The sequence below is a fragment of the Engystomops pustulosus genome, chromosome 4 (assembly GCF_040894005.1).
Source record: "Engystomops pustulosus chromosome 4, aEngPut4.maternal, whole genome shotgun sequence".
Taxonomy (NCBI): Eukaryota; Metazoa; Chordata; class Amphibia; order Anura; family Leptodactylidae; genus Engystomops; species Engystomops pustulosus.
In genome coordinates, this window is record NC_092414.1 from 50,423,868 (window position 1) to 50,446,921 (window position 23,054).

Below are 23,054 nucleotides of genomic sequence, written 5' to 3' on the forward strand. Positions count from 1 at the left end.
TAATATAGGTGGTTTGGGCCTTAGCCCGGGGCCCACGGCTTCTAGGGGGCCATAGCCACCCAAACTACCAACCACATTTTATACCAAGAAAGATGTTTACCTCTGAAATCCTCATACATGTGTTCCTGCTCTTAATACACATGTACACAAGAGCCATTTGAGGACCTTAGAAGGTCCTCCGAAAGTCCTGGAAACAACAAATTGAAGGCAGGCAGAAGGGTTGTAACCTCAATTCTCCAAGAAGCTTATTAAAGTGTTTGCAACCGTTTTCTGTCTGACTTTACACAAAAAATGAATGTGCGGACTGCTTGCACATGTGTTTATAAAGTGTGTGCTCCATTTTTTTCCTGACAAGACAAAAAAAATTGTGTACCTAAACGGGAGTCGGAGTTTATGTCACGTTTATTACTGTCTGCTCCACAATTCTGCATCATGAATAAAGTGCACAGAAAAAAAATTGTGCATACTTCTCAAGCAGTGCAGGGGCCGACAGATTAATGATGATCAAGCGCTATTCGTGATGAATCTGGCGCAATCCGCACACTACACAGGCAAACTGTACTTGACTGCATTAGATTTGATAAAAATGGGCCAGAGACTTTGTTTGACTTGGCTCTGATACATCATTAACAACTTCCTCAGGAAGGAGGTGGTGAGAGTTAAAAAACCTTCCTCCATACACCTCTCCTAGTGAAATATCAATGATACAAAGCTTGTTCTAGAAGATGAAGGGGATAAATGAGAATTAATCTACATTGTAAATACAGACTAAGCTTCAAAGAATTGCAGATAGTGAGTTGTTAGATAATAAGATAACAAAGTAGGCCTGTCTTTTGAATCCCCCAGCACAGACAACTTGTGTTTTAACCCCTACAGCACTCAGCCCTTTTTCATTTTTGCGTTTCTGTTTCTTACTCCCCTCATTCTAAAAGCCATGACCTTTTTTATTTTTCAGTTGACAGGACTTCTGCAGGACAAATTGTTCTTCTCAGTGGTGCCAATTAATATCCCATGTACTGGAAAGCTGTAAAATAAAATTACAAGTGCTATGAAATTGACAAACGCATATACTGCATTTTATTGTGGGTTGTTTTCTTGGCTTTCAATGTACGCTCCAAATGAAATCTTCCCTTTATTCTCTTGGTACGATTACTGGGAAGTCTGATCACTCCTACAGTATACTACAATGTGACTGTATTGCAGTATATTGTAAATTTACTGATGATCTTATATAGATATTAGAGATCAGTATATGTGACAAGCCCAACTCTCTAGGAGACTGTAAGCTGTCATGGCAAATGATCGGCCCTGTCTAATGATGTCACAGTGGACTAGGATCAGCCATCCAAGATGGTGGTGCTCACTGGCAATGCTGTTAGGTTGTGCTGTCCAGTTCGAGCATGTCACTTAACAGGTCAGTGACACGATCGGAGCCAGCACCATCCGTGGCAGTTAGAGGCAGGTGTCAACTGTGTTATACAGCTGACACCTCCTTGTATGGAGAAAGCTCTTCCCATGCACCAGTCACGGCACCAGGATAACCTGTCAACAGCTTAAAATGACATTCATAATGACAAGTTCTAGTTGAGTAGTTATTCCTATCAATAAAGGTACTTTTTTGAAGCACTGGTAATAGCCATTGGTAAAGAGAAATTCCAGGAAGATCAAAAATCTCATGAGAACCTGGTGACAAATAGATCCTCCTTACCTCCTGACCTCTAATATGTGTCATAAGAAGATAACTGTAAACTTCTCAAGACTGGTGAAGACACAGCATCCCTTAATTTTCTTACCATAACCTATAAGAGATGCATGAATTTGAGGGACCATCTCATTAAGGGTACATTCACACGCGGTGACACCTCCCCCCTCCATAGAAAACAGTGGCGCACGGCTATACACCCGGGAAAAGATAGAGCATGCTCTATCTTTTCTCGGTGTGCGGCGCGAATCGTGCCACACATGTGTGGCACCTTACCGCCACCATTGCCGCCTATGGCATACATCCCCACAGACGGCCGTGTGAATGAGCCATAATAGCCATTTTCATGACATCCAGAAGGAGGGTACTAGGCACTTGTGACCACTATATCACTAATGGCAAGGAATCTACCATCAGGGATTCATAAATTGTGGCTCCATTGGCCTGGTCTACCTTGCAGCCTGTACTTGTTCATGTAGGCAAAACTTGCCAAGAGTTCTACCGCAGGATACAAAATCACAGTGGTGACATAAAAAATATAATATTTACTCCAATTGCCAAGCAAATGAGGTTACAAAATCATGAGGATGCTAGGAACATCAGCTTCCAAGATATAGAGTGGGTTGACCCCCCACCTTTCCATGTGGTAGCGACTGGGATCGATTAATTCTATGAAAAAAGGTCCAGTGCACTTATAAAGTGGATTTGATGAAGCCTTATGGCCTTAATGGCATTTACTTTACCAGCTTCATCTAAGTCTGGGACTAAATTAAGATCACCATCTGTCTTCCAACACCTCATTAATTCCTCCGGGAAATTAGTTTTGAGGGGTAGAAAAAACAATATACATATCTGAACGTTCTATATAATGCCTTGTTTTGAAAGACTTCATTTGCTGCTCTGACATGAAATGTCAACCATGAGCCAGATAAGCGTCCGCCTCCAGATGTACCTCCGGTCAAAGGTGGAGCTAACCGTTTATAAACCTAGGCATTTGAGTGACAGCGCTACGGCCGATTACAATGCAGTGGGGGGGGGGGGGGGAAATGCTATTAGTGCAAAGCAATACAGGGTTACACTATACTAATAATTGAGTAGCACCTCTGAGGACGCATCCAGACATAAAACTGGAATGCAGAAACGCGTCAGGTGTTAATGACAAGATGCAGAGCAGGCTATTGTTACGACCAATGCCTACCAATTGAGTCTGAAAGGCACTATGAAAAGTGCATTTCATCAGACTCTTTTTTTTCTTTTTTTTGTCTCTTTAGCCAGGACAGCTGCACAAACGCAATAATCCGCCTGTCCCGACTAAGGACCGCTATTCTAGTCCATTTATGCTGGCCAACGCCTGAGAAATAAAGTTGTCATTCTTATTTCACAAGACTAGTTCTAAACATTTTAATGAAATTTAAAATAAAGTTTATTTAAATTTTTAAAACATTTCATATCATGCAGGGCACTTATATCATGCAGGGCAGTTATAATTTCAAGTGAAACGTAAACCTTAGCTCAACAACATTGTTGTTGATGTGTATTATCCAGTCTAGCTAACCTGACACAACCCTGGTAAATAAACCTGATGCTAATTTGCTGCTCTTCACATTAAATAGCTAAAATTTATGTGGATTCCCACTGGAGCAAAGTGAGTAAACCCTGATATATTGCTCCACTGAAATATTTAGTAAAAACAGCGGTTTTGGTTTTGAGTCAAACAGTGGTTTTAATAAAATGTTCAAAAAAATCCACTAACTTTTTATTTTGTATTGTTTTATTAGTATAACAATAAAAGCTATATTTAAGTATTCCACATTATGTTCGGTGATTAGTGTTTAACGTTGGACCATACTGGGGACCATTTTGAATCAGTGAACTATTAAATACATTAGCCATAAACGGGGCTGTTCTCACAACAGGTAGATAATTCTTTCTGATGCTCTATTCAGTGGTATGGAAGCGTCAAAATTTGTTGAGCACATTCCACAGCTATCCCCGGGAGAGTCCACCTAGGCTGCCATCCCACCCCTAAGGGTGCCACACGTTAGCGTTTTGATTGCATTTTTAAAAAGAATCAAAGCGCACTGCATAGAAGCGCATATGCGATCAGCCACGGGACGCCCCAGTGCACTTTGATTCCGTTTAGAGATGAGCGAGCACTAAAATGCTCGGGTACTCGTTATTCGAGACAAACTTTTCCCGATGCTCTAGTGCTCGTCTCGAATAACGAGCCCCATTGAAGTCAATGGGAGACTCGAGCATTTTTCAAGGGGACCAAGGCTCTGCACAGGGAAGCTTGGCCAAACACCTGGGAACCTCAGAAAAGGATGGAAACACCACGGAAATGGACAGGAAACAGCAGGGGCAGCATGCATGGATGCCTCTGAGGCTTAATCGCACCATTATGCCAAAATTATGGGCAACAGCATGGCCATGACAGAGTGACCGAATGAGGCTAGAAAGCATCTAAAACATCCAATAATTGACCCTGACACTATAGGGGACGGCATGCAGAGGCAGCGGCAGCAGTGGCAGGCTAGAGAGTCTCATGGCGACATACCCTAAATGGACTCAGGTTTCACCAAAGGAGATGAAATGATTTCCTATGTGAACAAAAGGTTGACGGTATATTTAGTCGATAACACAGCATGGTGGCGACATAGTGACCAAGTTCCATAACGTATCTGGTGAAACACCCAAAAAATGAGCCTGACACAGCTCTTTTGATAAGGGGACGACATGTGGAGGCAGCCATAGAGACGACTTCCATGATTAAGAGCGACTGTATGGGGCATTCATATTGCGCTGCTATGATTGCAACTTCAAGTCTCCAGCATGGCGGCGACAGATGGGCCGAGTTCCACTATGTATCTAGTGAAACACCTGAAAATTCTGCCTGACACAGCTCGTTTGATAAGGGGATGATGTGCTGCATATCCTCTCGTGCTCCAGCGTCTGGGGTATAGAGAGTTGAAATGAGACATTGGTGGATGCTGTGGAGAATCGTGGAGGCAAAATGGACAGGAAACAGCAGGGGCAGCATGCATGGATGCCTCTGAGGCTGCCTAATCTTGGGATGGAGCTGGCGGTCTACTGCCAGGCGAGCTTTCGCCTGTCCAAGCCCCTGTCTCTTGGCTCCTCCCCACCCAAAATGGGCCTGGGGGCCAGAAGCGTTTACTTTGAAAAAATTATAATTTTCAAATCAGGCCGGGTCGTTTGAATATTTCACCTAGGAATAATGGAATAGCATAGTGGTTCTATTTATAATTTTTTTTACGGAAATGGTTCCATGATTAAGAGCGACAGTATGGGGCATCCATATTGCGCTGCTATGATTGCAACTTCAGGTCTCCAGCATGGCGGCGACAGATGGGCCGAGTTCCACTATGTATCTGGTGAAACACCTGAAAATTCTGCCTGACACAGCTTGTTTGATAAGGGGACGATGTATGGAGACAGTGAACTAGTAGTAGATTAAAGGTGCTGCAGTTAAAAATATGTTAGTTGGATCTTGAGATGGAGCTGGCGCTCCGCTGCCAGGCGAGCTTTCGCCAATCCAAGCCCCTGTCTCTAGGCTACTCCCCAAACAGCACTTCTAAGAACCTTTTGTATAGGATCAAGTTTAGTAGCGTTCTTATAAGTTTGGGATATGGCGGGTGAGGGGAATGTAAACAGATGCGCAAGAAGCGCTGAAATAATATCGGTAAATGATAAAAGTTTGCCAGTATATTTTGTGGATTACACAGCAAGGTGGCGACAAAGTTAACAAGTTTGATGTGGAATCCATGAAAACAACCCAAAATTCTGCCTGACACAGTTCGTTTGATATGGAGACAATGTATGGAGGCAGCTATATGGACGACTTTTGGAGGCAGCTATGGCGATGACGTGTGGAGGTAGCAATGGAGACAACGTGTGGAGCCAGCTAAAAATACGACATGTGGAGGCTGCTATGGAGACAATTTAATTTGGATAGTGCCTGTATGTGGCAGTCCAAAAAAGTTTTCAAACCAGAGGAGCAGGTAGGTGGTCCTCCAGAAAAATTAAATAAATGGAGTGCCTGTATGTGGCAGTCCAAAAAAGTTTTCAAACCAGAGGAGCAGGTAGGTGGTCCTCCAGAAAAATTAAATAGATTGAGTGCCTGTATGTGGCACTCCCAAAAATTGCTTAAAACAGAGGAACGGGTAGGTGGCCCTCCAGAAAAATTAAATACATAGAGTACTATAGCTAGAGCCAGTTGGCCCTGGCAAAAAATAGCCAGTTTCCTATGCTTTAGTGTACAAAGAGGAGGAGAAGGAGGACAATGAGGAGGAGGAGTGCATACATTATTCAGGTTGAGCTTCTTTCACCTGGTGGAGAATGAAAATCCGGAGAAATCCAGGCTTTATTCATCTTGATAAGCGTCAGCCTGTCAGCGCTGTCAGTCGACAGGCGTGTACGCTTATCGGTGATGATGCCACCAGCTGCACTGAAAACCCGCTCGGACAACACGCTAGCGGCAGGGCAGGCAAGAACCTCCAAGGCGTACAGCGCCAGTTCGTGCCACATGTCCAGCTTTGAAACCCAGTAGTTGTAGGGAGCTGTGTGATCATTTAGGACGATGGTATGGTCAGCTACGTACTCCCTCACCATCTTTCTGTAAAGATCAGCCCTACTCTGCCGAGACTGGGGACAGGTGACAGTGTCTTGCTGGGGTGACATAAAACTGGCAAAGGCCTTGTAAAGCGTACCCCTGCCAGTGCTGGAAAAGCTGCCTGCTCGCCTACTCTCCCTCGCTACTTGTCCCGCAGAAGTACGCCCTCTGCCGCTAGCCCTGTCAGAAGGGAAATACTGTTTCAGCTTGTGCACCAGGGCCTGCTGGTACTCATGCATTCTCACACTCCTTTCCTCTCCAGAAAATGAGAGATTTTGCTTGTACCGTGGGTCCAGGAAAGTGAATACCCATTAATCGGTGCTGGAGTAAATTCTTTGAACGCGAGGGTCACGGGATAGGCAGCCTAGCATGAAATCTGCCATATGTGCCAGAGTCCCAACGCGCAAGAATTCACTCCCCTCACTGGCCTGAGTGCCCATTTCCTCCTCCTCCAACTCCTCTTCTTCTGCCCATACACGCTGAACAGTGAAGGACTGAACAATGGTCCCCTCTTCTGTCTCGCCAACATTCTCCTCCTCTTCCTCCTCATCCTCCACCACCTCCTCCGATATGTGCTGAGAAACAGACCTAAGGGTGCTTTGGCTATCAACAAGGGAATCTTCTTCCCCCGTCTATTGTGACGAGCGCAAAGCTTCCGACTTCATGCTGACCAGAGAGTTTTTCAACAGTCCAAGCAGTTACTCAGCACCTGACAGATATCAGACATCCACGTCCACTCCTGAGAGTGGCAGCATCTGTGCTGGACTTCCTGAAATGCGCACAGATGCGGCGCACCTTCGTGAGCAAATCAGACAGATTGGGGTATGTCTTGAGGAAACGCTGAAATATTAGATTTAACACATGGGCCAGGCATGGCGCATGTGTCAGTCTGCCGAGTTGCAGAGCCGCCACCAGGTTACGGCCGTGGTCACACACAACCATGCCTGGCTTCAGGTTCAGCGGTGCCAGCCACAGATCAGTCTGCGCCGTGATGCCCTGTAATAGCTCTTGGGCGGTGTGCCTTTTATCGCCTAGGCTCAGCAGTTTGAGCACCGCCTGCTGTCGCTTAGCGATGGCACTACTGCTGTGCCTAGAGCTACCGACTGATGGCGCCATGCCCACGGATGGTAATTCAGAGGAGGAGGAGGTGGAGGAGGCATAGTAGGTCTTTGAGACCTGGACCGAGGTAGGCCCCGCAATCCTCGGCGTCGGCAGTATATGAGCAGCCCCAGGGTCAGTCTCGGTCCCAGCCTCCACCAAGTTAACCCAATGTGCCGTCAGCGATATATAGTGGCCCTGCCCGGCAGCACTCGTCCACGTGTCCGTGGTCAGGTGGACCTTGTCAGAAACGGCGTTGGTCAGGGCACGGATGATGTTCTCTGACACGTGCTTGTGCAGGGCTGGGAAGGCACATCGGGAAAAGTAGTGGCGGCTGGGGAAGGAATACCGAGGGGCGGCCACCGCCATGAGGTTTCGAAAGGCCTCGGTCTCTACCATCCTATAGGGCAGCATCTCCAGGCTAAGCAACTTGGAGATGTGGACGTTGAGGGCTTGGGCGTGTGGGTGGGTTGCGCTATACTTCCTTTTGCGCTCCAGCGTCTGGGGTATTGAGAGCTGAACGCTGGTGGATGCTGTGGAGGATCGTGGAGGCGAAGATGGGGTTTTCGCACGGGAGGTGTTTGGGCCGTGGTCCTGGGCAGGGGGCTGACTAGTAGATGACACAGGGGAAGGAGCAGTGGTGTGCCCGGCCGGTGGTGAACGGGCTTGGTGCCATTGAGTGGGGTGTTTAGCATTCATATGCCTGCGCATACTGGTGGTAGTTAAGCTAGTAGTGGTGGAACCCCTGCTGATCCTGGTTTGGCAAAGGTTGCACACCACAGTCCGTCGGTCATCCGGTGTTTCTTTAAAGAACCTCCAGACTTCTGAAAATCTAGCCCTCGCCACGGGAGCTTGACTACGGGCAACATTTGGCGCTGATGCACCAGCTCTGGCCCTGCCTCTCCGTCTGGCCCCACCACTGCCTCTTCCAACCTGTTCTGCTATAGGACTCGCCTCCGTCTCAGAAGCACTGTGTTCACCCGGCCTATCAACCCAGCTTGTGTCTGTCACCTCATCATCCTCCTATCCCTCAGTCTGCTCCCCCCTCGGACTTCCTGCCCTAACAACAACTTCACCACTGTCTGACAACCGTGTCTCCTCATCGTCCGACACCTCTTTACACACTTCTTCCACTACGTCAATAATGTCATCATCACCCACAGACTGCGACTGGTGGAAAACCTGGGCATCGGAAAATTGCTCAGCAGCAACCGGACAAGTGGTTTGTGACTGTGGGAAGGCTCCAGAAAACAGTTCCTCAGAGTATGCCGCTTCAAATGCCAAATTTTGGTGGGAGGGGGCAGACTGGGGGGAAGGAGGCTGAGGTGGAGGAGCTGGAGGAGTGCTGATTTCGGTGACATGGGTGGACTGCGTGGAAGACTGACTGGTGGACAAATGGCTAGAAGCATTGTCCGCAATCCACGACATCACCTCTTCGCACTGTTCTGGCCTCAACAGTGCTCTACCACGAGTCCCAGTAACTTGAGACATGATGAACCTAGGGAGTGTAGCTCTGCGGCGTTCCCCTGCTCCCTCATCAACAGGTGGTGTCTCACCCCGCCCAGGACCACGGCCTCTGACCCCTGCAGTAGTTGGACGCCCATGTCCACGCCCTCGTCGTCTACCCCTAGCCCTCGGGTTAAACATTTTCCAAATTAAAGTGTAAACTTTTAATTTTTTTTTTTGTGTGTTTATTGTTTTTCATTTTTATTTTTTTTTAACAAAACGATGCTATCCTATTGCTATGGCTAGTTTCTAACCTACACTGACAGCACACAACTGGATTTTGTGCTGTGCCTGATGACTTTGAGCTATAAAATGAAATAAAGGTAAAAAAAATAAATAAATCAGCAGACTCTGCCTAATTCTAATCAAACCCCTAATAAATTGTCCCACTTCTGTGTTTGAGGTGGATATGCGTGTCACTAAGAGCTAAACACAACGGTCGCAGATCTCCCAGCAAATTCCTCACAATATGGTACTAGCTGCACTACTTATGCCAGCAAGCCCAGCCACAAGCAAACAAAAAAAAGGAAAATATAACGCTATTGTAGGCCTAAGTAAGCCGTTGGGGTTCTCCTATGGCTATTTTGTAGCCTACACTGAAAGCACACTGCTTTGCAAGATGAGTTTGAGCTATAAAATGAAATAAAGGTAAAAAAAAAAAAAAAAAAATCAGCAGACTCTGCCTAATTCTAATCAAACCCCTAATAAATTGTCCCACTTCGGTTTATGAGGTGGATATGCGTGTCACTAAGAGCTAAACACAACGGTCGCAGGTCTCCCAGCAAATTCCTCACAATATGGTACTAGCTGCACTACTAATGCCAGCAAGCCCAGCCACAAGCAAATAATAAAAAAAAATGTATAACGTTATTGTAGCCCTAAGAAGGGCTGTTGGGTTCTTGTTGAATCACTCCTGCCTAACACTATTCTAATAGAACACCCTAACGCTATCCCTGCAGCAGCAGCAGCTTTCTCCCTAGCGGCATCCAGACAGAGAATGATCTGTGCAGCGCGGGCAGGGGCTAGTCTATTCCAGGGTCACCTGATCTGGCCAGCCAACCACTGCTATCGACGTGTAAGGGTACCACGTCATGCTGGGTGGAGTGCAGAGTCTCCTGGCTTGTGATTGGCTCTGTTTCTGGCCGCCAAAAAGCAAAACGGCGGGAGATGCCATTTTCTTGAGCGTTCGAAGTATTCGTCCGAGCAACGAGCAGTTTCGAGTACGCTAATGCTCGAACGAGCATCAAGCTCGGACGAGTTTGTTCGCTCATCTCTAATTCCGTTACAAAATGGAATCAAAACGTTAATGTGTGGCTTCGCCCTCAAGGCCCCTTTCACACTAGCGCTTTGCACGCGTGTGTTCTGCGCGTGCTTTTGATGTGCAGAACTTGCATTGCACTCTAACCCATTGTAATCAATGTGTGTTTTCAGACATGCATTTTTTTCATGCATACATGAATGTTTTTTTAACGCATATTTAAATCTCCCCATGCTCTAAGGAGATTCATCAAAAACATCTTGCATTACACTTGCATGTGTCTCAGAGTGCCTTTTCAGCGCATTATCTGTGTGTGAAAAACACATTGAAATTGAATTGAAAATGCATTGAAAATGTGCATGAAAAACTGAGACGATGAACAAACACTGACTGAAAACTGATTAAACTCTCATGAAAATGTCAGTTTTTCTCTGACGAAACGCTGATCGCTCCCTGATCAGACTCTGACGTGATCTGTAACGCAAGTGTGTAAGAGGCCTTAAGCTATTCGTTGCAGATTAATGTAACCCTGTGAGATGAAACCTTAATACTTATTTCTTGCGGGAGAAGTACCTACAATAACATCCATTATAAGTCCTTCAACCCTGAGAAACATAGCTTCTATGTAGATGTGATATTCTAATCTAATTTGAGGACCATGTTTATAATAAGTGTGTAAGCCTGTGTAATGCAGAGGCAGGACATAAAAGTGCAGGTAGGACAAAGTAGGGAAATGGTGTGCAGGATGGAGAAAGAGGAAGGATAAAGAAGCATATGATAGCCCCACCGCTGCATTTTCGCAGTGTGATACATTAAGAGGCTTCAGCCAGTGTTCTGTGCAGCATTTATTCTACACAGCCCGGCCTGGCGTAGAAATAAACACAGCCTGCAACTTATCACATGTGAAAAGTCACTGGCTGCAGCGAGTGCACAGGCACGGGGACAGTAAATCCTAGCGCCGGCCCACTCCCGGCCCCCCCCCTTCACGCCCCTTCATGCCCCACTGGTGTCGCAGGTGGTGGTGCAGAGGCAATGATAAATGTGCCCCATTGGTGGACATTTTGGGACAAGGGACTTGTGTCAGTTTTCTGGTGGACTTTGCACGTTCTTTTCATTGCAAACTGCTTTCACAGGGATTAAATACACTCACCGGCCACTTTATTAGGTATACCTGTCCAACTGCTCGTTAACACTTAATTTCTAATCAGCCAATCATATGGCAGCAACTCAGTGCATTTAGGCATGTAGACATGGTCAAGACAATCTCCTGCAGTTCAAACTGAGCATCAGTATGGGGAAGAAAGGTGATTTGAGGGCCTTTGAACGAGGCATGGTTGTTGGTGCCAGAAGGGCTGGTCTGAGTATTTCAGAAACTGCTGATCTACTGGGATTTTCACACACAACCATCTCTAGGGTTTACAGAGAATGGTCTGAAAAAGAAAAAACATCCAGTGAGCGGCAGTTCTGTGGGCGGAAATGAATTGTTGATGCCAGAGGTCAGAGGAGAATGGGCAGACTTGTTCAAGCTGATAGAAAGGCAACAGTGACTCAAATCGCCACCCATTACAACCAAGGTAGAAGAGCATCTCTGAACGCACAGTACGTCGAACTTTGAGGCAGATGGGCTACAGCAGCAGAAGACCACACCGGGTGCCACTCCTTTCAGCTAAGAACAGGAAACTGAGGCTACAATTTGCACAAGCTCATCGAAATTGGACAGTAGAAGATTGGAAAAACGTTGCCTGGTCTGATGAGTCTCGATTTCTGCTGCGACATTCAGATGGTAGGGTCAGAATTTGGCGTCAACAACATGAAAGCATGGATCCATCCTGCCTTGTATCAACGGTTCAGGCTGGTGGTGGTGGTGTCATGGTGTGGGGAATATTTTCTTGGCACTCTTTGGGCCCCTTGGTACCAATTGAGCATCGTTGCAACGCCACGGCCTACCTGAGTATTGTTGATGACCATGTCCATCCCTTTATGACCACAATGTACCCAACATCTGATGGCTACTTTCATCAGGATAATGCGCCATGTCATAAAGCTGGAATCATCTCAGACTGGTTTCTTGAACATGACAATGAGTTCACTGTACTCAAATGGCCTCCACAGTCACCAGATCTCAATCCAATAGAGCATCTTTGGGATATGGTGGAACGGGAGATTCGCATCATGGATGTGCAGCCGACAAATCTGTGGCAACTGTGTGATGCCATCATGTCAATATGGACCAAAATCTCTGAGGAATGCTTCCAGCACCTTGTTGAATCTATGCCACAAAGAATTGAGGCAGTTCTGAAGGCAAAAGGGGGTCCAACCCGTTACTAGCATGGTGTACCTAATAAAGTGACCTATGAGTGTAAGTTCAACCGTGTGTCTTGGTTGAACTAATCTTCATGCAACACAAATTTGGCCACTGAAAGGGGCGTGCCGGTGCCCAAAGTCTGACAAGAGTGTGTTGCACGCCCCATGTTAAAGGGGCACAAAAAAAGGGGTGCACTCTGTCGGGGCAGTGCAGGGAGCACCAGATTCATGAAGAACATGCGCCAGAAATCCTGAATCCGGTACCTTCTGCACACTACACAGGCAAACTGCACATAGAACAGACTGTTGTTAGTAAATGTGGGCCATTGGGCTCAGGCTGGAGAACAAAGGGGACATTGAAGGAGAATTTTTGTTGCCCTCTTTATGAATCCATATACACCTTCCCTAGAGAAAATTTTACACCTGCCATAAAAACTATTTTTCTCAAACTCCACTGTTACAATGTTCCACAGAAAACATCTGTAAGTTACATATTACTATTTTGAGGACCAGTTCAATATTTAATTATGCCAAGGTGGGAGCCACATGAATCTGTTGATAAGTTCCCTAGAAAGTTGGGTCCAGGTAGAGTGGGTTGTAAAATAATCATTTATAAATTTTATAGTTATTAACTTCAATCTATTCTATTAATATTACAATAGGGAGACACAAAAATTCAAGTATTGTTGAAGTGAAAAATTTTTTTTACAAGCTTTTGCATGACAAATGTGTGGTGTACATATTATTTATTCAGCCCTCTGTATGCCTAAATATATTCCAGTGTGTCCAAAAAAAGTTCTTGATGATACTTGTAGATGTCCGGCTCTCCGAGCTGCTAACTATAACTTATAGCGTGTCAAGACTAGTGCCCGACAGCACCGGAAGAGGAGCGGAGGGGAGTATTTAAAGGATTTCTTTTTTTCAGGGGTTGATTTCCTTTAACCCCTTAGTGCTCCATGTTTGATATATCGGATGCTGAGCACTGTGACTTAACGCAATACAGATTGACCAATGACAGCAATCTGTGATGCTGGGGGCAGATCTTACCAGCCCCACGATCTCCAACATTGCCATATTTTGTTTGGTTGTGTTGGAGAGAGTTTTGCTAGGCATATGACCCTTTACTGTACCCTAAAACACATGATTACTCCCCCTTGTCCATTTTCCCTGTCCCCCACAACCAAACTTTTAAGTGCGATCTGTTAGGAGTAGTAGTCGTAGTAATGTAGAGGAGTTCCAGTAGGGTGGAGGAGTTCTAGTAGCCGCGTGGAGGAGTAGTCGTTATGTGTAGGAGGAGTATTGTGGAGGAGAATTATTGGGACATAGTACTTTTAATGGGACTGGTAAAAAAGCCCGCTATCAGGGACTACTGGAGCACAGACATTTTGTACCATACCCGATGTTCCGCATGGTGATGAGTAGGATGTGCTCACCCAGAGATGACCCCAGATATGATAGATTGTATGAGGTCCGGCCCATATAGACTAAGTGCCCAATTTATGGAAGTGTATACTCCAGAGAGGCACATATCGATAGACAAATCCATGGTACATTACAAAGGTAGACTGCAGTTCCGCCAGTACCTTCCCTATAGGAGGGAAAGGTATAGCATTAAGATGTAAAAGCTGTGTGAAAGTGCATAAGGGTATACTTATAGGTTCAGGGTATATGAAGGGAAGGACTCTATAATAGTGCCCCCAGAATGCTCCCCATCCTGTGAATTGCTATAAAGATAGTATGGGATTTGGTGCACCCACTATTGGACCAGGACGACCACCTCTACCTGGACAATTTTAATACTAGTACTACCCTGTTGAAGTGCCTCGCTTCCAGAAAAACTGCGGCATGTGGCACTCTTAGGAAAGATCAGAGAGGTCTCCTGAAGTTGCTTACCCGCCCCCATTGTCCGTTTTCCCTATCCCTCACAACCGCACTTTTAACTAGTGGAGTAGGCATAGCATGGAGGAGTAGGCGTTCTGCTGAGGAGTAGGCGTTGTTCTGCGGAGGAGTAGGCATAGTTCTGCAGAGGAGTAGGTGTTGTTCTGCGGAGGAGTAGGCATTGTTCTGCAGAGGAGTAGGCGTTGTTCTGTGGAGGAGTAGGTGTTGTTCTGCGGGGGAGTAGGTGTTGTTCTGCGGAGGAGTAGGTGTTGTTCTGTGGAGGAGTAGGTGTTGTTCTGCGGAGGAGTGAATCATAGTATATAAGTCTGGAAAAAGATGCAAGTCCATCAAGTACAACCTTTAAGAGTTAAATAAATGTTTTTACCCATGACCTGTGATATTTTTTCTCTCCGGGAAAGCATCCAGGCCCCTCCTGAACATAGTTCTGAACTTCCATAGTGCGGTTTTCTTTCCACAACTCCACCACTGACCGTATCTGACTGCTGGAAGAAAATATTCACACAAATAGTGTAGTATGTTCTTTAAAACAGGGAATACTTTATTCAAATTATACTCACAAAAGAGCTTAAAAACTGTGCATATCAAAATTTGCAGAGGACGCCAGCTACACATGATCACCCGACCCAGGGTTGCACCAACCTCCGCTTCTTCCGGGGTCTATTCCTGTTAGAGGTCATTGTGTTGCACAAATTGTGGACAAAACATTCTTCTCTTCTTCAAATTGAAAAGCGGAGGAACACTCTAAAAGGAAGGAAGATTATTTTATTCGGATCTCCGGTCAGAGTTATTTTTTCTCTTTTTATAAGTGTTTTTTGGGGACTGTTTATTTTTCTGGATCGGTCCTAGGCCATTTTTGTAGCTCCTGTTTGTAAAGAGTGCTGCACAACATTTAAAATTTTGGCCCTCCTGAACATGTACATAGAGTCCACCATAACAACTTCCTATGGCAGGGAGTTCCATAGTCTCACTGCTTTTACAGTAAAGAACCTTTGTCTATGTTGTTGGTAGAACCTCCTCTCCTCTAGGCGTAGAGGATGCCCCTTGTCCTGGTCACAGGCCTAAGTATAAAAAGATCTTTGGAGAGATCCTTGTACTGCCCATTCAGGTACATTGTAATGAGGTCTCCCCTTAGTCATCTTTTTTCTAAATGGAATAAACCCAAATTTTGTAAACTGTCATTGTATTCTAGTCCCCCCCATTCCCCTAATAATCTTGGTTGCTCTCCTCTGCACTCGTTCCAGTTCTAGTATGTCCTTTTTATACACTGGTGCCCAAAACTCTACACAATATTCCATGTGTGGTCTGACCAGGGATTTATATAAGGGCAAAACTATGTCTTTATCATGAGAATTGCTCTCTTGATACATCCCATGATTTTATTTGCTTTAGCAGCAGCCGTCTGGCTCTGGTCACAATTTTTGGGGTGTTTGTCTAAAGTGCCGTAAGTTGGGCACAATATATTAGGCACTAAAATGTCATTTTTGTGATAAAGACGCAATTTTGACTCTGCACCATTTACTTTGCATTACATTTTGTCCAGCATGTTAGTGTTATAAGGCTCACCAGACCCCCAGTTAAATTCTTTGATGGATTTAGTTTTCAAAATGGTATAATTTCTCATGGGCTTCTATTGCAGGGTACCTTCCGGGCCCTGCAAACATGACATGGCACTCCAAATCCAAATGTGTGAAAAACAGAGCTCAAAAAAAAAATTACGTTCCTGCTGTGTGCCCAGCCTGTCAATTATTGGCACATATATGGTATTGATGTACTCGGGCAACCGGCAGAATTATTTTTGGGGTGTTTGTCTAAAGTGACATGATCTGGGCACAATATATTAGGCACTAAAATGGCATTTTTGAGACAAAAATGTAATTTTTACTCTGCAGCATTTACTTTGCATTAGATTTTGGCCAGCATGTTAGGGGTTAAAACAAATATTTGTGGTTTTCTATTGTGCTGTTACTTCAGGGGCTCTTCAATTACACTGTGGTACCACAAAACATTTGCAGCCAAATTGGCCTTCCAAAAACCCAATAGCACAAACTCTTTTCTTGACATCGCTGTGTAGGGAAACAGCAGTTGACATCCACATGTCTGGTATTGCCAAAAATTTGGGGATGTATATATATACCTCAATTTTTTTCTGAATATGTAGATTTTAGGGCTAAATAAGAATAATCTTATTCAAAAATCTACATTTCAAAATTTTCAATCCATTTTTGTTTGCTTCCAGAGAAAATATTAAAGGGTAAACAGACTTCTCAAATGCTGATTTGAATAGTTTGAAATGTTGTGTTTATTTGTTGGGGTTCATAGTACATAATCCTTTAGAGGGCACTTCTGAAATGGTCACCAAAAATTTAGCATTTTTCAATTCTCCTGAAAGTTGCTACTAAAACTTTAAAACTCACATCTGTAAAAAAATTGGAAATGTAAAACCAAATTATTAAAATAAAATGAAGACTAATGGCAAAAGGTTTCTACAAAAGAATTTTGTGGTATGAGTTTTCGTCTAAAAAGTAGAACTTTTGAAACTTTGAAAATTGTAATTTTTTCTAAATTATTGAATTCCCCCCACCTCAAAAGAAACTGATCACCGAAATGATGGTACTACTATCATAAACAACAATGTCTCAAAAGAAAATAATCTTAAGATCACATAGATATCTCAAAATGCAAAGTGATAGCTTAAAAAATTCAGTACAAACAGGCTGCGTCCTTAAGGGGTTAAAAAGCTTTGGTCGTCCAACAGCTAAGACAAGGAGAGCATTGCTTAGAGAAGCAATCAAGATGCCACAGTGGAGGAGTTGCAGAGATTCACTGCTCTGGTGGGAGCATGTGTTTACAGGCAAACTATTCATTATATACTCCAAAAATCCAATGATCCAGTAAGATGACACCAAAGAAAAACTTTTTGGACTAAATGCCAAATGCTATGTGTGGAGCAAAGGTGGGGGAAACAACATTTGCTTCAACAGAGACTGGGAATTTAGTCAGAGTAGATGTTTTGGATTGAGCTAATTATAGGACAATCCTAGAGAAGAGCCCTGTAGACTTGAGACTGAGGCTTTGGTTCATCTTTGAGCTGGACTTTGGACCTTAATGTACAATCACTGGTTTTAATCAAAGCAAAGTCATGTGTTAAAAAGAATCTTTTTACGAATCTGTGTCTTGGTTTGAAAATTACTCCTCACAAACATTCTTCAACCAATCTGAGTTTGAGCTATTTTGTCAAGAATTGAGTGTTTAGATTCCAGTTGATAGGCTGCTCTGCTAACACTTATTTTATCTGCAATGTACGCAGCTGGGCACATGGGCAGTTCAGGGCTGTGTAATCTTCTGTAATCTTAGTTTTATTCTTTAAGGTAGTCAACCAGCTTCAAATTAAATATGCAAACTTGCTTTCGGGATGGGTTTCGAAAAACTGTCCAGCTCTGTCCATAGTTGGGAGTAGGGTTCTTTTGGAATAGATATGCTTTATTTGGCTATTATCCCACGACATGTCATTAGACTTTTTAAAAAGTCATCCTCAATGTTAAAAGGGATTTCCTTACAAGGTAGCCAAGAGGTAATGATTTCCTATTTCCATCCTGGAACATGAATTTGCATATTTCCTTGAATCCCCCAATCAATGGCTGTAAGATTCCACACAAATTGCACTTGTGGCCTCCATAAGAAGTCTTCCTAACTCTCTAACCAGCTCCAGAACCAGTAAAAGCAGCATTGTATAGGACATATTATTTTCTTCACATACTTTTCTTTATTCGGTGAACTATGATTTTAGAGATAATTAACTTTTTGATCAAACTGAAGGAACCATTCCTGCTGGCCCTTATCTGTGCTTTTGTTCTACAGAGATGTCAATCATTTTGTAAGAGACAGTTTTGGAACACATTGGGATCTATTGCTCCAAGAATGTTATTTGTATTGAGATATAGAAAAATCTATAATGACAGATTGCTTGAAACAGAAAAGGTTTAACCTAGTTAACTGATTCAAAATGGTTCCCAGTATCTATTCCAAACGTTAAACACTAATACATGAAAATAGTATTTTCCCTGTACAGGTAGACCTGAGTTACATAAAAGTTAGGCTCTGTAGGTTTGTTCTTAAGTTGAATTTGTATGCAAGTTGGAACTGTATAGAACCAGGATGTAGAACTAGGATTGACAATAAAGCTTCATTACATACACCTTTAATAAATATTATAGCTGTTTATTGTAGCCTAGGGCTAAAGTACAGTAAATTACCAATAACCAGAGGTCCGTTTTTGTAACTAGGAGTAATCTGTAAGTCGGGTGTTCTTAAGTAGGAGACCGCCTGTATTTTTTCTGTATTTGTCTGATTTTACATAGAATACAGCTAATTTGTAATTTGCTGCATTTCTCAGATAAAAAAGTTGTGGTAGGTTAAGTTGCTGATGATGATGGGTCCAAGTACAATAGTTATAGATGATTTTGTGACTTGGAGTGGTAAGAATGGTCTGATTTGGAATGTAAATAAAACTAAGAAGATGGTTGTAAATTTTAGTAGGAAGAAAGGACAATTTTCAACTCATTACTGACGAGTGACATATTATCAGTTGCGGGTGAATGGAGAGGACTCAGGGGCTGAATCCTATCCATACAAGGTGGCTGTTTGCTGCACATTGCAGCAAACATCCAGAGGTAACACGCATGATTAGTCCTGTCACAGATTGTGGGTTTGATTGCAGCCGGCAGCTGCCTGTTGGCTTACAGCTGCCTGTTGGCTTACATTGTTACTCCATGTGATGTAATTGAGGAGCAATGATCTGTCTCCAACAAAGCCTTGGATCTTTGTGAGACCTGAGGCTGTATGTTTTATGGCCATTTGTCACAATATGTCATTGCCACATTGTAATAAATGGTCTGTAAAATCCCCATATACTGCCATACTGTGGTATGGCAGTATATGGTGGGATCAATTAGTCAACCTAGGGTTAAAGTACCCCTGGGGGTCTGAAAAGTAGTAAAAAAAAATGAAAGTTAAAAAAATAAACAAAAAACATAAAAATTTAAATCACCCCCCTTTCCCCAGAACTGATATAAAAATAAACAATAAAAATCATAAACATGTTAGGTATTGCCATGTCCCAAAATGTCTGATTTATCAAAATATAATAATTGTTATTTCTGGAGTTAAACCCTGTAACAGAAAATCACGCCCAAACTTGAAAATGTCACTTTTTTTGCCATTTTGCAACATATAAAAAAATGTTATAAAAAGTGATCAAAAGGCTGTATCCTCCTTAAAATGATAGCACTAAAAATGTCATCTCCTCTCGCAAACAAAATGACACCATAAACAGCTTCATACACTGAAATATGAAAAGGTTTTTAGTGCCAGAAAATGGCAAAAATAATTTGCCCAGGAGGTTTTAATTTTTGTAAATGTATGAAAATCTTATAAAACCTATATAAATTTAATATCCCCCTTTATTAACCCAAAGAATATAGGAGACTTGTAATTTGGGGAGCAAAGTGAAAGCTATAAAAACCAATCCAACCAGAAAATGGCTCAAATGCATTTTTTTCACCAATTTCACTGCATTTGGCTTCCCAGTACATGGTATGGAATATTAAATACCCCCACTATAAAATTCAATTTGTTATGCAGAAAACAAACCCTAATACAGCTCTTTACTGTGAAAGATAAAAAAAATTATGCATTTTTGAACAATCAGAATGCATAAATAAAAAAGGGCCTGGTCAATAAGGGGTTAAACCTATTTTCATAAATGGAACCAAGCTTACTGAAACCAGTGACCTGTTCACTAACCAAGACTACATACCATCCTATGCATTTCCAAAAGCTAATTCATCAGGACTCATGATTGTTCAGCATCTTCACCGCCCGTCCCTTCTGGCCACTGTTTGTTTAAAGAGGATGCAGCTTTGTTCCCACCACTACCGCATGCCTGCCTGCTATAGTATCAGTTTCAATATACAGTTGCCGCCATAGGAGAAACTTAACTCCGGACAGTATAATATTTGTATTGCCTGTCCAAGCCTTATATATAGTTTTGTGTAAAATCAACCTTAAAAATATAATCTGTGAAGACATGTAATACATACATTATTATTTATCTTGATCCTGGAATTACTTACATACTTTACTGCATTGCCAAAAGATAAAACGGCACTCTGCTGAGCGCCAATGAATTTTAAGGTATATAGTTTAACACACAAGATTTTATAGCACTTTCGGATGTCATAAAGCAAATAAACGAGCTTTTGTGCTTTGTAACTGCTACTACATAAATCTGTATAATGCGCAGCTGGAATTCTACTTGTTGTGATCTGTAGAAAACATTAAAAAGCCATGAGAACATGGAATGCTACCTATAATCAAGTAATCATGCTTGAGAATGACTGGCACTTCTCTCGTGAAGCTGCGGTTGAGTCTAACCAATTAAAATCCAATGTTTTCCAACTCAAGTAAAGACTTTTCGACCTTCTGTTAAAATGCAATCAAAGCAATGAGAGTTCTCCACAGGCTCAGACTGGGCGCTTTTGTAAAGAAATCTTAGAAACCATAATTCTAGATTGTATGCAGTAAAATAGTGGTAGAATTATTCATGCAGGTATGGTTTGCATTTTAGAAACCTGTCGAAAAACAAATTCCATTTGAGCTATAATTATGTCACAATTTCAGTCGCATTAATTGAGTATTTTTGCCTAGAATGTTGATCTGTTATAGGAATGATATTGTTAACTTAGTAGAATAGTCACGTAAATTACACAACAAAGGAGCTGACTAGAAATAATGAAAAATACTTATCAACAGTATTAAATGAGACAACAGTGTTTATGTTCAGGAGGAAAATGAAAATGTATTCTTAAGAAGCTTAAAGAAATCAAATGATAAAGGAAGAGGGATGTATTACTCAGCTGAAATGCATGAAAATAACTTTTTTACTGCTAAATACAGAATTCTTTAAGAAGTAGTATAAAATTTGAAAACTTTGGATTAGAAATTACTTTTTATTCCTTTAATTTTTAACAAATTTGAATGTTTTATCAGAATAAAAAGTGAAGTATCTGTCCATCAATTGAACCCTATGTGAATGAATAATTGCAGCAGTGATGTATCATGCCTACTGCTCTCTTACAATACTCTTACTCTTATAGCTGGATGTTTTTGCCAATTGGATCAGAATTGTATTGACTGCTGCCATGCTCAATATGAAGAGCTACATAGCTGGAAGACCATAAAAAACATGTGAGGGTTTATGATTGTTATTATACTTGTGTTCTGTATGGTAGATGAACAAAATCTGGTCTTGAAAATGTGGACCATGTTCCCATCATTGCTCAAATTTTAACTCAATTTAATGTGAAATCAAGTAGTATTTATGTTAGACTTGACTTGAGTTTTATCAACTTCAAATATAATGAATAATTAATTATATTAATTATATTAATGAACGATGAGGAGAAAATACACTGTGGTTACTGGATTATGCTCTGAGATATATCATTAAAACTAGACATAATTTATTGAATATCATGATTTATGTTCTGCACTGGGGTGGTAATAAGGCTAGATTCACACCATGTTTTTGCCCTTCTTTGTAAAAATACATCTGGGATACATCTGCAGATTTCCAAAATGTGACATATCCCACTGTATGTACACATGTCCTTTTCCTCCCACCCAGTGAATATCTGCAGCAGCCAGTGACCACTGGGAACCTCCCTGAGAATAACTTCAGTGGAGTCTGGGGGATACGCTTCTCCCATAGGCTTCAATATTCTACACTGAGCATATACGTTGCTCAGAAGGAGGCAACATGATGGAAAGACATTGCTTGCTTAGGCTTTCCATCCTTTTCTATAGTATACCATGTATACTGTGGAGACGTATGGGAAAACCAATGCCTCTGTCTGCCAGTATACTGTAAGTCTATGCATTTGCTTAGAACATACTTCTGGAGCCTTCCTGGCATATACACTGAGTGTATACAAAACGTGATCTGAATGTACCCTAAAAAACATGCTGATGTTTGCTAATGCATATAAACTGTGAAGCGTGGTGAACATGGGTAGATGATTTCAGCTTGTTTTGCTGCCATAAAGCCTGGACACTCTGAAGAGACTATAGCTGAAGAAGAGACAGGCGTAGCCTCAAAAGCTTATCACCTTTTAATGTAAGCCAATAAAAGGTTCCGTCAACTGAGGACTCTAGTCTCTTATCTTTTTAACCACTGGCTAACACGGTACAAAGAATGTTTTATCTACCATTTGCTATTGAATTCTATCCATCACCATATCTTCTTCCCACTCATCTGTTGGGTCACCCTGGGTTCATAAATGGGCGAAACCACAATGTCTCTCCTCTCACTGGCTATTGCTACCTCTTGTCACTGGTTATATAACTCAAAAAACAGATTGTCTCCAATCTTCAAAAGTTTCAAAGGTAACCCAAAGACTCATCATTTCAGGATTGCCTACAACACACAATAACTACACTGCAATACCGTTCACCTCATATATCCAACTACCCTTCCATATGGATTGTGAGCCCTCAGAGGGGGGTCCTCCTTTCACTTGTTTCAGATCTCTGTAGTTTTTCATTTTGTACTTGCATTTGTTTGTTTTTAATAATGTGATGTACTATCAGTAAGGGATTCA